Below are 14,611 nucleotides of genomic sequence, written 5' to 3'. Positions count from 1 at the left end.
CACATCTTAAAAAAAAAAAAAAATTCTAGAAATTTTTACATTATTCATTTACATAAGTGTGCACTAAAGATCCTCTATTTAAATAACCTAGGACATTCAAAGACAAAAATCAATACTACCATACATCCCATAAACCAGTTCCAATACTATTGGAGGACAAAAATCATCATCCTATACTTACCTTATACATTCTGAACTCTAATAATGAAGACAACTTGACTAGAAGCTCATCACAGGACAAAGATTTGTTTTTCCTTGATCAGAACTCGCTTGGATTCAAATGGTGAAAAGAGTCAATTAAGTATCTTATATTAGGATCATTTAATGATTTTTCCTCAAGTTTTCTCCCCTGTCCATCTTCTTAAGACACGAAAAAGAACTTAAACAAATGTTTCTTCAAAAGTATTTACTTACTGCAAAACCCTCGGTGCTACAATCAAAAGACACACTACAAGGTACAAATGAACACAAAACCTATCTGATTTCAGCTTGCAATGGTTTGCTTATTCATCAATAAAATGTAAAGTTTAGATTAATATATATTTTATTTTAAAAATTACTTAATTCATGACTTTAAACCAGAAGTAATTGCAAGTGAAGAGCAGTTTACTATTAAAGTACTGCAGACCATCAGTGCTAACAGTGTATTCCCTTCTCTAGAGAATTACATCCATGCTGTAAAAGGGAATCGCCTTCAGTTATTGCAACAAATTCAGTGTGGACAAGAATGCTGAGCTACCAAAATGTCATTTAACTACTGCCATGATTAATTGGCAAGCAGCAGAAATCAGAGGAATATATTCAGAAGAGCCCCCAATAATCAATGCAACGAACAGCAAACCAATAAAGCATTTTACTGTCCTTTCCCAGGATCATGCAGTTGATTAATTTACTAATAGATTTACGTATAAGAAGCTACCCATGTATATCACTGTCAGTTTTTAATGGAGAGTTCTCAGAAGTGCTTCATGATTAACATCACACACCACTTTAGTTAAACAAGAAAGGCCATTAAACTCACTGTAAATACAGCCTGATTTAATTTCTTTAGCAGCACACTAACAAGCACATGAGAAAACATTAAGCAACACTGGAGATGCTTAGGAGAACCTTATCTGGACCACACCATGATTATTAACAACAAAGAGTTAATTCCTTGCATTCATCACATTCTTGGTCACATCCCCACTTCAAATTTCTGCTTCCGATAACAGCAAGACAGCAAAACATATAAATCTTCAAGTATCTTTTTTACCTCCTATATATTAAGTGTATAGGAATCAAACACCTTCCAGTGACTTCAAGTTCTGCTTATAAGGCTAAATAAGGATGGAACAAAACACAAAGATTTAAGAACTGCTATTTTAGAGAGAATTTAAGAACTACATCCACCTAGGACATTATGAAGTATGGTAAGGATTACAGTCCTCCACAGCAGATTATTCCTAAATCAGAGATGCAACCATAAGGCATGCTCCTGCCCAACCAAATTTACCAGTAGTCAAACTGGCTGACTATTTCTGCTTGGGTCCGTCAGCTCTGAAAAGGCCAGCAATGACTCCTCTCATTTCAATTTTAGTCCCTAAGACCCAGATCTGTTGATGACCCAAGACCCCTCGGAAAGCAGAACCACCAGGCTGCAGCTCAACCACCCCACCAGTAAGCTTCACAAGAGGGTCATTGGCTGCAGCTCAAAGTTTGCAGCGCTGCTGCCTACTTTCAGAAGAGGCACTGAGAAGGCATCAAACTGAAATCACCCTAAGGTCTCCAAACCCTTTGATTTATGCTTTTTGTACAGGACACATAATATTGATCCAACTTTCCCTATTTTGCAGCGTGAATGACAAAGAAAACTTGCACCCACCAAGTCTTTCAGATCCTTCACAAGTCATACAGCATCACAAAATGCCATCAACTCAACTCAGGACACGAGCTAGCCAAAGCTACACTCAGTTGAAGGGGCAAATTCCCATGAGATGACAGAACCCCACCGACGCAGAGTAATTTCTCACTACCCCCAGTGAAAAGCTATCCAGGTTTAACAAGCTTCTTCAAGATGTACCTATAAGTGGGGAAAAACAAACAAAAAAAAGCTGTATGAGGGCTGCCATTCCTTATTTATTATCGTTGCTTGTATTACTCCCCTCTTAATGGAGCAGCAAGGTCAGCCTGTGCTTTCACACGGGCTGGGAGTGTGGGAAGAAGAGGACTGAAGGGGAGATGACTGCACCTTCACAGAACACACTTTCCTCACAGCTGAATTTGTTTCTTGTTTGTTGATAAAATCCACATTTCTGGCACATTTCCTACAGCCTCAGTTAGCCCTACATCTCCAAATGGCCCTCTGGCAAAACTTTTTATGTTGTTCATCTAATAACCCAGAAATCTTTTGGTTTTGTTCTTCTGGAGTGGACTCCAACTTTCTGACTACCAGATGGAAGCACTTCTACGCACAGCACACACCACTTCTAGAAACCACTGCCAACACCACACAGGGCAGCGTCTTCTTTGCTTGACAGCTTTATCAGCAGAAAGGACTTCAAAGTCTTTACAGGCTTCTTACTCCTTTCTGGATGAGACTGAAGACATTAAAGTTTTCACATTAATTGAGACGTATGTAACGAGAAGATATTTCTTTCTTATGCTGTTATGATAGTCCTTAGACCTAAAGCAATTAGATTGGGGGTGGGATTCTCAGCAGATAGGGGTATTACTATTTTTCCCTTACTGGTCTGGCACAGCCCATTCCATTATCAGCAAGTTTGCCACACAGTTTATTCCTTTCTCTGTATGATTTTCATTCACTGAATATATTTTTTCCTTAAAATATGTGACAAATGTTTTTAGTAAGTCAGCACAAATACTGCAAAAATTATGGTCTAGTGCTATCAGGTCTCTCACCCCAAGGCGAGGAAATAGTTTACATCCTGGGTACCTAAGCTTGACAGATAGTTGTGGGGTATTTCAACAACTAATACACTGATCAAAATCAACATCAGGTTACCTGGGGGTGTTACAAAGCAATCTTTGTGGCTGTTTTTACCAGCTGAAGGGAAAGAAAAAAAACAAAATTCAGAACTGCATGTTAAAGGTAGTTCTAGCATAATTTTTAGCCATTTACAGTAATTTCTCCACACCCTGTCCTAAAAATTCCTACTCAGCTGAAGAAGCTCCTGGGGAAATTCTCTTGTTTAAAAAAACTATGCACATTGATCTGCTGTGGTGTAGTGGAAGAAAGCTGGGTGTTGCCTGACTTTAGTTTCACTGTTTTTCAGTAATACTTAAGCTCTTAGGTACTTAGCAGTACAGCCTCATTGAAAGCTGAATAGATCATTGGAAACAGCACTGAACATCATTGTTAAAGAACCACCAAGGATTTACCTGACATGCATGCTACACAAGTTTACATAATTCTGCTTCAAAACACTTCAGCCTTCTAATTCTCCATCACTGTTTACAATATATTAACTCCATACATAGGTACAAACTCTACACCAACACACGTTTTTCCACTCAAACCGCTTATTCTATGGTTACAGCATAGTGCCATCTGCTGTACATTTGTTTATGTACAATTCTTCCAACCACCAAAATGACAAAGAAAACCTCACGATGGTTATTTAAAACCTTTGAGCATAAGCAGTCTCACAATACGCAATTTATTGCATTTTATACAAAAATAAGATTGAGCAAGCATATTCAGTTCCGCAAGTATACAAAAGGCTACACAGATGTATGCTAACATATGCATGGCTGCTGAATAAAGAAATCAAATGAGACCATAGGGAACCACTGCTTTTATTTCGCTCAGAAAAAAGCTGGGGTTTATGGTCACAGCTGGGGTTTACATGAATCTTCTTCAATTAAATATTAATATGCATTTTTAAATGCATTCCCTCATTAACAACAAATGATGCCACAGACTGCAAGAAAGCTGCCAATTTCCACAGTTCACTTTGCTCCAACTTACAATGTCTGTCATAACATCCGATTAATTTTTTTTTAAATATAGAGTAAAACAGGAAGAAAAAAAGAAGTGTGTCCTTGGAGACAGCCAATGAAATGCTCACAGTAAATCTTTGGGTTAATACATCTCTGCATAATTACTTCATCCGAGTCTGCACTGAAATGAATAATATAGTGAGACGCACTTGCCTTATCTGTAGAAATTCCTACTCCATCCTTCCCTTACCAAATGAATCACTCTCAAGGTTTCTCTCCCGTTTCCCATGAGAATGGAAACCCTAGGAGAACTCCCATAAGAACTGGAGACCCCAGACCTGCCTTTCAAGCAGCTAAAAAGTTCACTTTAGCCCAGAGAACGGGCGTATCATTTCTGCCTTTGCCACCAAGGAGGCTGCAGGGTTGGCTAGCGAGAGCCACTAATACAGGGAAAACAAACACCCTCTAGGCAGCACTTACTCGTATAAGCACACATGAAAAATACCTGAGGTCTCACAGTACTTTCCAAACCTCTCTCCCCATGACTTACTGCTGTGCAGGAGCCAAGGAAACACAGCCAGGTTTTTAACATGCCACATCACAGCCTCGGGGAGCTCCCTGCAGCCGCAGGGAGGGATGCACCCACAGCAAGAACAGCGCAGCAGCCTCCAGGCACAAAGTTCTTCTGCTGGGCTGGTATACCACTGAGATTTTTTGGGAAATATTGGTCTACACTTCTCTCCCTCCAACAGGTTCTTATTTATGCAACTGAGTACCACAGCAATTTTCATGTTGGTTTGTGTTTTAAATTAGACATATGAAGCCATTCTCAGGAGCATTTGGTCTCCTGAAAATTAATTTCTAAAAACATAACATCTTTCATTAAATGGACAGAGAATTCAATCTACCACTTTATGCATTTTCAGTTTCTTTATTACATGAACTGAAACATGCTGCATGTGCGGACACTTCATGGATGTTACCCCAGGATGCTGTCTCTCAGTATTTCAAATGCTACTTATAATTTCATCACAAGCAAACTTCTGATCAGATCAGATGACCCTCCAGTTTTCATTTTTACAGTCACAGAAATGCTGGAGAACTGGAAGATAAATTTCAAGTAACAAAAATTAATTTTAAATTGTGATTTTTCAAATGCTTGGGTTTGACAACAGTGCAGATGGTTAATAACACTGCAGCTGAACTCTCTTGACTATCTCAATAATAGCGAGTGCATCTAGTCAGTTTTGGAAGGAGGAGGAAGCTGGAGTTCTCCAGTCTACACAGCAGTAGCAACAGGCATGGAAAAGAAGATTTTGAGGTGATAAAAGATGCTGCTGTCATATTAAATGTATCTGATTTGCCCACTGTTATATTTCATCAATTATGAAATGAACATGCAGAGAAATAACTATAGAAGGGTACAAATATTTCTCCAGAGTCACAGCAGCCCCATCAACCATGAAATGTATGCTGTTAAATTACTGATGCTGCTTGCAAATTAATGTTCTCTACAGAGAGAATTTTAGAGCAGCAAAACATTTCAAATAGCTGATTTACAAGTTAAACAAGGAAAAGAGACAAACCTAAATTATTCTGATCAAAAATATAAAACAATTAAGTCTTGAGAGTCTTGATGTACATTGTCTTGGCAAGAAGCAAAGGCTCCATGCCTCCTTCCAGCCAGCACCCACAAAAGTTACACAAATGCCAGCCACAACAGGAAACTCAATCCCAGTTTTGAAGACAACCAGAAACTAACACTCCAGAAAATGCAGAGTACTTTCCTTGCTGTAAAAGACCCATAAAACCCCCGTAAACGAAAATAGTAAAGAGTAAAGGTACACATACAAAGTTGTTCCCCGACATCCCCTTTAGGCCTCAGAAGCATAATTTGAAATTTAACCGGCTTTTGTAAAATAACTTTATAAATTGATACGTTGCAGTTCATTTAAGAAGAAAACTTTCCAAGTAAATCTGTTGAGAAACAATTACTGCTTCCATCCAGAAGACAAAGTTTCCATTAAAGCCCCATTTTGATTAAAATAATCATTATGTCCTGTTTCTATCATTCTTAATTGTGTAATACAGCTATAGATCTATTACCCACAGGTGACTGATTTCCCCCACCTTCTTCCAAAGCCACTGGCTGCAGCAAAGCCTGCGAGCACGAGACACAGACCCCCTCTACACAACAATTTTGCTCAGCTGACTGTTACTCTGTGCCACCTCCACTTTCAGCCAAAGTCAGCTTGCAAGAGTTTCAAAGGTGAAAGTAATAAATACTGATTCCTTACCAGCACAGTTATTTTATATTCTCTATTAGCCATGTTTTACTTCTGTGTTCCCACTCATTTTTTCAGGAAAACAGAACTGGGCAAAGTTGGTCTTGGAAGATTATTTGAACACTAGTAGGGCTTGAGCATAATCAAGTCATCCCAACTCCCAAGCTCTTTGAAAAAAGCAGCATATTTCATTCAATAACTTGACGTGCCAAAATCTCTCTAAAACTGTGAAAAAAAAATCACAATTGTATGGTGTGACAGCTGCAAAACCAATCATACACAGATTCACCTAAAAGTAACACTCTGAGCAACCTGAACTGTCCTCCTTCATGGCTTGTACATAATAATTGACCCTTGGTGTCAACGAATAACGCTACTACCTGAATTCAAGCAATAGAGGAATCTGCTGATGAATGCTGTTGGCAGTGTATTTAGAAAGTTCACCTCCCAGATCCTCTGCACAGTAGGTTAATCCCACACCTCCATCCTTCATCCAGCCAACAGACTAATAATAAATGCAAAACTCTCAGGCAGATTCGGACGGCCCCTTACATGAGAACTGCTTCCACTCAGGCATGATTGCAACAACTACCCTAAAACTCTTTAGCTTGCACAACATAACAGCAGCTGAATTACGATTTTCTGAGGTTCTTATGTGAAACTTCATCAGTCCTTCTGGGGAAAAAAAGGATAATCAGAGGATCTGCTTTTTATTCTGTACTTTGTGTTCCCCCTTTTTCCCCATACGATCTGTCTCTCCCTACTGAAATTAAGGCAGGCAGCACAATGCAGCCAACCAATTCTGCCCAGATCATTAATAAACTGCAGCAGGGAACACACATTAAAAGTGGATCTAAGAAAGAAAAATTGGGGTCTCTATTATGCAGAAATAACTTTGGGGGACAACACAGCATTTTCAGGGAAACAGCCTCAGCGCTAGCTGAGCTGCTGCTTTGATTCTCTACTCTCAAGAAGCCTCCACTTGAGGATGTTCTAAAACATCAAAGCAGAAAATCTGTCACTCTTCACTGTACACAATATTATTTGCTGAAATCTGTTAGCTTGGAAGAGGACTGCTAGGGGGAAAAATAAAAGTGACAAATCCCCATGATCAGACCTGAAGAAATCAAATCTCTGTTAACAACCACTGGCTTGGGGTTGAGTTTAGCTTTTTTCATTTGGTTTGGGTGCTTTTGTTGGGGGGGGGGGGGGGGGGGGGGGTTGCCTGGTTTGTTTTTGTTTTTTGAAGAGAAAAACATCAACTCCCACTGTACAATTTCAGTCCACCAAGCTGATTATTCTTTTTACTGATGTACTGGAATGACAACTTCTGATTAGACAACTCCATATGTTAAAGGCCAAAATCGCTACAAACTTTGGGGGGATTATTCAGTCACATGCACAAAATGTAATTATAACAAGAGTCACTTTTCAGAGTAGCACAGGGAAACATAGCTGGCATAAACTTGGCAACCAGGGTCTTTCAGGCTTAGCCTTCAGAAACAAACCCTCTTGAGAAGCTGGTGCTGCGTGTCTTTGTGCTGTAGATGGCCCTGAGGATCAAGGCTGCCCATCCAGTCTCCGATGCAGGAGTATAAACCTCCAAAGGACAGTGACAAGGCAGCCCCAGGGCCTGCCAAGGGTCTGGGGTGGAATCACAGGCCACCTCTGCTCCGTAGGGCTCTAAAACCCATTAACTCAGGCTTTCGCCAAGAGGCAGTAATGTTGACTCTCACCCCTATTCCCTGCTCAGTATTGGTGAGAACTGTTTTGTCTCAGAAATGTAAAGTTTTTTCTTATCTGTAAAATGTACTAAAGCAGAGTCTATGGGAAAACTGACTTATCTATATCAGGTCTATCAGTAATTCAGCGGCAATAACATACTGCACGCCAAACAGTAATCTGGCTTTTCTAATGTGTATTTTTATTACAGAGGTGCCCAGCTTTAAATTTTACCGGTGAGTGAAAGAAAACAGCCATTGGTATTGATAAGTACGCAAAGTGTAACTTTAACATGTCAAATGGACACCGTAGACTGTTTTTCTTTCATTTTGACTGCTGTACAACTCTCACAAGTGGTATTTAAATATACTTTATTTACTCCAGTTCACTTTCAAAAAGCTATTATTTTTAATATAAAGGTATGTTTTAAGACAAAATAAATCAATAAGTAACATTCTATCTTATTTCTTAAGAAAAATTCCTTTTACATAGAAATGGAAGAATTTTAAGCCTAATGAAATACCAGGTTTGTATACTAGAGAAAACAGTTGCTCTGAACAGAATACCAAAGAGCAAAAGTAAAGCTGCAATTTTATACATTAAGTACAAAAGTATTCCTGATTGACAGCTTATACTTTTAAAGAATAAGTTGTTATCTAGATGTATATTAATACCACATATAGCAATGACCTTATAGCAAATTATGGCTTCATAATTATTTCTACATTCTGTTAAGACTGGAATCAGGAGTCCCCAGCCCTCCAGGGTAACAACCGTGCCATGGATTTGTATCTTCCTATAATATAGGTTTTATATAGACAGCGCAGAGCTGATCCAAACCCAAAAATTCTTTCAGTAGAGGACACTCCAGGACATTTCGTTTTCATTTGGACAACAGGCTGAAAAACTTGCCACCTTGTAAAACAAATCATTTTGCCAAAGGTGTCTTTTTTTTTTTTACGACATTTCATTAAGTATTTTGATCAGCCCCAAAAATGACCATTGTAAAATGACCATAAAAAATATGAGTTTATATTTGGAAGACTGTTGGTATTTTTCTTGCTCAGCCTCCAAAACACTAAGATCTAAAGCTTCCTTTACAAACCTTATAAAAATACCTCCCAGCAAAATATATGCACATACATAATCCTATCATACCTGGTTTGGTTTGGTTTCCCTGACAGTTTTATATAATCAGGCAATCGGGATGCTGGCAGTTTCTATTTTCAATCCTGTCAGACACCAGTGTGGAAAAAAAAAGGCATTTGAATTACCAATAACCCGCTAGTGTCTTCTGACTAAGATGAGACAAGCTAAATCCTAGTTCCCCAAAGATCCTTCTTGTTTTTCCCAGTACAGATGCTAGAAAACATCATTGCTTTGAAATGTGACGGCAGCCTACCCTCTGCTACTGAGTGCAACAGAAACTGGAATGCAGGGAATAACTATGTAAAGTTGATAGAGTGATGCAAGTTGCACTGTAACAGCATGTTTTCACCTGTAACAAAGCACTGTAACAGGGATTTGTGAAAAGAGGGGGCAGCTTTAGGAAGCAGAGAAAAGAGCAAAGCAGCAGGGCAGCACAGGGCACCCTGCAACTCCACAGTGAAAACAGCTTTATCCTCCACCCATCCCAGCACCATTGTTCATTTAAAAAAAACCCAAAAACAAACAAACAAAAAAAACCCCAACCATACCACACCCACAACTTGTTTCATCAGTTTTGCCCTCTGCACAGTCAGCTGTTATCTCCTATATTCAGGAACTGGAATGTTTTCACTTCAATTAGTAGAGCAGCACTCTCTTTTTGAGCCCAAACAGGATGGATGTTGTTGTGATACACAGTACCCACACAACCGACTTAGCTGTAAGACTAAATTGCACTGTAATTACTAGAACTAGTACGATTTCACTGAAGACAGTTAAGGTTCATCACTATCGCCCAAAAGCAGAGTTTAGTTTGTGATTACAACGTATCATCCAGAACCCATTACTCTGACTTCCACATTGCACTTTGGATTTGCCAGGACCTTCCCAAATCACGTAACTGGCCATGGAAGCCACTCTGGATAAGGTAACAACCTGTCTAAAGCCATGAGCTTCAATGGATCCAAGAATATATTCTGTTACTTGTTTTCTCAACCTAGAAGGCCAGGGAAAATAAATTAAAAAAAAATTTAAAGAAAATCCTTCCTATATAATGGAGAAAGGGTGAAGAAAGAGACTATCAAATTGGCACCAGAGTCACCCTGATTACGGACATCTATTTCACATTTATTTTCTCAGACCGGCTGAGATTCACACAGAGCCAAGCAGCCAACAGACTGAATGTCCAACTAAATCATACTTGGACAGTGACTGTTTCTATTCCCCACAGGTCATAGAGAAAGTGTATTATTTTTTGTGGGTGGGGACAGCTTACTCTCTGCTTTCCCGTCAGTGCTAAAGATAACACTGTTTAGCTAGCATCTAACTCCTGTTCTGCACTGAGGCCCATTGTCCACGTAGGTTCCGATTTCTTGTCACATCATGGAAACATCACAATTAGGTGTTTCCCAACACTCTTCCCGGGGACACTTGTCAGCAGACACAAGTATAGCAGCATTAAAACGGGAGAAAACCTTCCAAAGGAATCGGCATATCAGGGTTTTCTTCCTTTATTTTTGTGCAAGATAAAAATGAAAAATTGTGATAATTTTAACATAAACACTAACATGTACACACGGCACATGCGTTAGTCTGTTCAGTGGCTAACTTTGATAACTGATGGGTTGGTTCTGCAAAAACATTAAAACCAACTGCCAAACACCTTCCCATCCCGGTTTACCAGAATAAAGACAGACCATAATTACTTCTGGAGAACATTGCTTCACCCTCCAGCACGAGATTTCCAGAAAGATACACAACGCAGCAGTGCTGTGGTAAGGCCACTTCTTCAGCAAAGGAATTAATATTAGACAAGACTCTCTAAAGCCTGTTTAAAAACCTAATGAAAGAAACAGAACTACCCCCATTTAATGACAGAGGAGTTTAGTCGAGGACTGGATCCACACACTGTGGAGGTCTAAAACTTCTAAGAGCCTGACTCCAAGAGCAGCAAATCTGCAGCCTTGCATTGCATACCTAGGCTCCCTAAGCAGCTCACAAGGTGAGTTAGGAGCCCTGGCACATAAATCACAGGATCAAGCAAGTGCCAGGCGAGCTGGTTAGCCTGCCCACAGTGAGGCATTGGGAACTGCTCCCATCCCTAGGGTTAGGGTCTCCCTGCAGCCTTCAGTCTGACACCCACACACACCCGGGATTCAGGACTCCATCTTCTTCCTGATTTCAGGTGCCCAAGTCTTTTTTGTGAGCTTGGGCTACTTACTTATTTTTTTAAATGCTTTCTGTTTGTTTGGGGTCTTCTAAAATACAATTTAAAATTTTAAATACTTTTTATTCAACAGCGTAAGGGCTAGAGCACTTTCTAAGACACCTGGTCAATCCTCAGCTCAGCAGAGCAGCATTCCAGAAGAGGGCTGTGACCATCGAGGGAGGGAAGAAGGGAAGGTGAGAAGACAGGAGTGGAAGCAAAGGAGGCAAGAGGCACATCAGGCTTGGAGATCCCCTTTGAAGAGCACAGGATTTATGATGCCACAAAGAGACAATACAAAGCAATTTGTAGCTTAGCAATAGAAGCACCCTGCTGAAAGAGGGGATACCAGAGACAATTCCCAGTACTATTTGCACAACTCTCCCAACTGGTACTTAAAATCAAATAAATGAAGCCCTGAAGATCCTCCAGCTGAATTCTCCAGAACACCAGACTGGAGGAGTTTTGCTCTTCCACACATTTTCTCTGGCCCTGTGAATCTTAAGTAACTTTTTCCTGTATAGTTTCAGTATCAGGAGGTAAGAATGACCCAGCAACAATCTTGACTTTGTGTGAAATCTTTCATGAGTCCCTTGGGTTGATAAAGACACTGAATCAAAGCTCCTTCTTTCAGAACAAGCATACCAATCACTACCTTATATAAATAACTTTATAATCCACACAAAATAAGGCCCTACCACCACCTAAGTTTTCAATGGAAAGCGCTGCAGCTGTCATGTTTCATGCTGACAGTGCTAGACATGAAGAGAACAAACCCTCCACCTCAAGCCCCTCCAGAGGCCAGCAGCACAGGGCTAGTCAGCACGCACCTCAGCTCAGTCACACAGCTACTGGAAAGGTTTTTATTAAACCCTCTATAATCAAAGCAGGTGACAAGTCAGATTAATTTCTGCAATGTTTTCACTGAATTTCACATGCTTTCATACAGAGAAACCAAGACAAACATCAAGCATGCTGCCCATTGCCACTTGGATCCCTTTGCACTTCAGCATTTAACTGCCTACCTCAGTATTACCAGATTCACAAGCCTGAAATAAAATGTAAAAATGTGTTAGAAATGATGATCATTAAAAAGTTGGAGAAAACATCAATTATGATAAATGTCATCCCCTTACTGTTAGTTTCAGAAACCTGTAATTTTTGCTGATGTTTTTGAAAGACTCTCAATCACAATCACCTATTTGCTGTCATACATAAAATACCAACTGCAAACTAAAAGTTAAGCATGAGCCAGATGTCTCACATACATCAATTTTACAGTTTGTTTCACAAATCATTTGACTAATTTTATGTGCTTAAGAAAAAATCCTTATGAATTGATTACAAAAGCAACATCTGTCCTGCCTTTTATTCTTAGACTGGCAACTAGGACTGGTGTCTGTATTTTTAAAGCAGAGCTCACTGCCCTTTTATACCTAGAAAGATGCAGTTTACCTTAAGAACTCTCAGCACTGGACTTTTTCCATTAGCTACAGTAAAATAACCACACAGACACATACCACATCATTCCTTTCCCCTCCTCAACATCCAGGAAGGGCATATTTAATTTACTGTATGTTTTATGATTAAAAAAGCCAACCATCAACAAGACAACATTGTTAACTACTGGGTTATCTTCAACAATCCCAAAACTGTGTCTTAGACTGCATAACCTCACTGCTACAACCTTGTTGCCTCCATCACTGTTTCTTAACTTCAGTTAACTCAGGGGTCCTCAAACTTTTTAACCAGGGGGCTGGCGCGCGGATGCAGTGGCAGGCAGTCATCTGCGGCTGCTTGGTTCCCCCCCCAACCCCCGGCGGGGGGGTGTGTGTGTGTGTCTGTAAATACCGGGGGCCAGATTGAGGACCCTGGGGGCCGTATCCAGCCCACGGGCTGTAGTTTGAGGACCCCTGAGTTAAATCATGCTTTCCACCTCAGAACAAAGATGCTGGTCAAGATGCCAGCTAATACAAACTAACATAGTGGTTTCACCTGTTTTAAAACAGTAGATAAATTTGGCTCAAGAAGCTGTTGTTTGATTTTGTTTCTTCTCCTGTAATGCTCCATTTTGTCCTACCATGCAGCACACATGCTCCAAGACAGCCTTCACACGGGTAAGGCAGGCTGCAGGCAGTGGAGAGCTAGCCAGTGAGGGATGGGAAAGGGGGAGGCAGACAAGAAGAGATCTGGGAGGTACAAAGGACATCACATGAGTAAACTCCAAAACAAGCTTCTCTAATACTTTGTTATCCAAGGATGACTGATTGGCATAAAAAAAAAAAATACAGCTGTAATGGGTTGATCCCATCTGCCCAAGAATATAAGGTCTTGTTTAAAAAAAAAAAAAAAGAAAAAAACACCAAACCACAAAAAGCAAAACACACAAAAAAAAAAAACCCAAACAACAAAACAATCTAAATCCTTTAGCTCTTGGTGTTTCAAAATTGATTTCTATGCTCAGCTACTGGAAGTGCAGAGCATCTCTGAAGAACCTCAGGCTCCTGCTCGTCTTTACCTTCTGAGCTTTCCTTTCTCCATAGCCTTGACTGGCCAAAGCCCCACAGACCAGAGCACTCTCCTTCCCGCTTCCCTGCCAGCGCTTCCCACCGCCACCGAGGCAAGCTTGCGAGAAAATACTTCACATCAGCGCCTGCACACCACAACTGGAATACATAGCCAAAACAGCATCAAATAATTTTAAAGTATCCACAATAAAATCACATATAAGCAGGAGTCCCACAGCTCAGTGTCCTGTTAAAACAATAATAGTTATTATAAAATATATATGGAAAATATGAATAAATGAACTACAACAGTCCAGATTTGTTTGAACTACCAAAAAAACCCCAGAAATATGCAGGTTTATCAAGTTGAACTGTTCTGATTTAAGATTTCCTAAAAGAAAGATATCAACAATTACTACCTGTCAGGAGTGACCTTCACACTGGTTTCAGCAACCGAGCTAATGCAACATAACGACACCCTAGCAGACCCTGTACCAGTTGCACGAGGCCTGAACCAGCACGGATATTGTACTTGACAACCATATGGTGGCTATCATAGAAGGAAGTACTCAAAAATCTGCTAAGGAGGCATCCCTGAACCAGGGCCAGAGCACGCAGCCTTCAAGCAGCGTGGCAGACAACCCCGGGAAACCTGAACTGAAACCCTAGGTGCAACTGCTCTTGGCATCCTCCTCCTCCCAAAACAGAAGCAGGCAAAGGCATTTAAAGCCATCAGAACTTAATTTCCTCCTAGACGGTCCAGAATTTAGCTCTGGTCCTACAGAACAGACACTAAAAAAAAA

The 14,611-nt window shown here is 40.2% G+C and overlaps 1 protein-coding gene across 1 annotated transcript in view; it reads right to left on the bottom strand.

Moving 5' to 3' along the window:
* The window catches only part of GRIP1 (glutamate receptor interacting protein 1), a 328,959-nt gene that overhangs the window by 262,376 nt on the left and 51,972 nt on the right, over positions 1–14,611 (bottom strand). The window lies entirely within an intron of this gene.

Source organism: Falco biarmicus, chromosome 5 (genome assembly GCF_023638135.1).
Source record: "Falco biarmicus isolate bFalBia1 chromosome 5, bFalBia1.pri, whole genome shotgun sequence".
Lineage (NCBI taxonomy): Eukaryota > Metazoa > Chordata > Aves > Falconiformes > Falconidae > Falco > Falco biarmicus.
Note: the sequence above shows the minus strand (reverse complement) of the source record. Positions and strands in the feature narration are given on the sequence as shown.